Genomic DNA, 2,864 nt, shown 5'->3' on the forward strand with positions numbered 1-2,864 from the left:
TTCGAGAGGGAGCAGCTTCGATCCGAGCACTTAAATATAATTGTCCCTGAAAAAGTTCATGAGATGTGACTATGTGGTGATTTAAAATGAAAGGATGCCTCAACCACAAACCACATTGCTACCAAAATGTCTATTGGAGGGTTTTGGTAGGCGAGTACAAAGCATCATCCAATGCACATACAGTATGTTCATCAAATTTGAATAGAAAATGATTTGTGCAACAAAACAAATTTATATTTTAAAGGGATAGTTCACCCAAAAATGAAAATTTGATGTTTATCTGCTTACCCCCAGGGCATCCAAGATGTAGGTGACTTTGTTTCTTCAATAGAACACAAATGATGATTTTTAACTCCAACCGTTGCGGTCTGTCAGTTGTATAATGCATGGCAATGGGAACTCCATCTATAAGAGTAAAAAAAAAACATGCACACACAAATCCAAATGAAACTGCCTTGAGCATCCGGTGTGTGAGGTCTGAAAACGCGCTCTGATGATGGAAGTGATCTCTCGTGCCTACACTTCAATGAGTCTGAGACATCACTTCCGTTGTCAGAGCGCATTCAGACCTCACACACCGGATGCTCAAGGCAGTTGGACATAGTGGTGTATTAAAGGTAAAAAATGATATAAATACTGTTCAGTTTCTCACACAAACTGATCGTTTCGTGTCTTAGGACATTAATGTGTCGCCACGAGCCGCAGGGTTTAATTTGGATTTGTCCGTGCATGTTTTTTTTTTACTCTTATAGATGGAGTTCCCATTGCCATGCATTATACGACTGACAGACCGCAATGGTTGGAGTTAAAAATCATCATTTGTGTTCTACTGAAGAAACAAAGTCACCTACATCTTGGATGCCCTGGGGGTAAGCAGATAAACATCAAATTTTCATTTTTGGGTGAACTATCCCTTTAAATATTACTATTTTCATAATTCGAGACATCACAGACTAATGCTTAAAATAACAGTTCTTAACTCAATAGTTTCTGTTCCATTGACTTTCATTGCATGGATATAACAATTCAATGGAAGTCAATGGGAATTGAAATTGTTTGGCTACCTGGCTACCTACATTCTTTAACATATCTTCTTTAGCAGAAGAAATAAATACAGGTTTGGAACGACATGAGGGTGAGTAAATGATGACAGAATTTTCATTTCTGGGTGAACTATCCCTTTAAATGTACAAAACTTTAAGTTTTATTTAAATAAGAAAACTAGTGACACAGTCCTAGAAGTTCCGAAATACACTGTTCTGCAGTTGCATTTTTTACTGCTTGTGAACTGTCAGTATATAGAGCAGTTTTTCCACCAATGTTCTAGATTTTCTGCAGGCGGAATCTGCATGTCTTGACTGTGGTATTTAAGGTGCAAACAACAGGTCGTTGTCAAGGCTCTTGGCTGTGTGAGTGGGTGAGATAGTTGAGTGTGTCTAGTGAAATGACATGGTCTCGGCAATGGGCGGTACTTGCCTATGAACAGCTGTTTTGTTTTCAATCAGTTCAATCCTGTTTATCAGAGGGTAGAAACAAAGATTTAATCAAGTATCAGCTGAGAATGATAAAGAAAGCTATTAGATTTGAAAACTTTGCTTGTAATTCAATGTAAAGAGAGATTCAAAGTGGTCCTATTACTGAGCCCTGTAGAACTCCGGTTGAATTGAAAATGAAGTCATGACAATATACCATAAGTGCTTAATGGGCACACTTTGTTTCATTAATTATGAAAGTTATGTGGTATGATTGGTTCCCATTTCTACATACAGTACTGTGCAAAAGTCTTAGGCATGTCAATAATTTCACCCCCCCAAAAATGGTTTTAAGCCAGTTATTTATATCTTTTTCTATAGTGTGTCAGTAGGAAAGATCAGTTTACATTTCCAAACATTAATTTTGCCATTAATTCTAATAATCCAGTGAGATTTTTGAATACACAAGGAGTCTGACAACAGCCGGTGCATTTGTGTAAAAATGCTGTAAAGTGAGGATGCTTTCAAAATTACTGTCATAAATAGATTTTATTTATCACTTAAAGTATTAGTTCACTTTCATATAAAATTTTCCTGAAAATGTACTCACCCCATGTCATCCAAGATGTTCATGTCTTTCTTTCTTCGGTCAAAAAGAAATTAAGGTTTTTGATGAAAACATTCCAGGATTTTTCTCCATATAGTGGACTTCAATGGCCTCCAAACGGTTGAAGGTCCAAATTGCAGTTTCAGTGCAGCTTAAAGGTCTTTAAACAATACCAGACGAGGAATAAGGGTCTTATCTAGCAAAACAATCAGTCATTTTCTACAAAAATACAACTATGCTTTATAAACACAAAATATCGCCTTGAAAGTACTTCCGGTTTCCGCATTCTTCAAAACTCTTACGCTGTATGTCCTACCCCTTCTCTATTCTACTTACGGAAAAAACGAAACTGGCGCCACGTTCGTTCCATAAGTAGAATGGGAAAGGTGTAGGACATAAGCTTTTTGAAGAATGCGGAAACCGGAAGTACGTTCAAGGCAATATATTCTGTTAAGCATATACAGTTGTATTTTCTTTCCAAAATTACCAATATTTCGCTAGATAAGACCCTTATTCCTCCTCTGGTATTGTTTAAAGCCCTTTGAAGCTGCACTGAAACTATAACCTTCTGTCTGGAGGCCATTGAAGTCCACTTTATTGAGAAAAATCCTAGAATGTTTTCATCAAAAACCTTAATTTATTTTCAACTGAAGAAAGAAAGACATGAACATCTTGGATGGCATGGGGGTGAGTAAATTATCAGGAAAAGTTTATTTAAAAGTGGACTAATCCTTTAAAGCCTTTTTGGGGAGTGAAAATGCTGACGTGTAGGCTACCTAAGACTT

This window comes from Chanodichthys erythropterus, chromosome 4 (genome assembly GCF_024489055.1).
Source record: "Chanodichthys erythropterus isolate Z2021 chromosome 4, ASM2448905v1, whole genome shotgun sequence".
Taxonomy (NCBI): Eukaryota; Metazoa; Chordata; class Actinopteri; order Cypriniformes; family Xenocyprididae; genus Chanodichthys; species Chanodichthys erythropterus.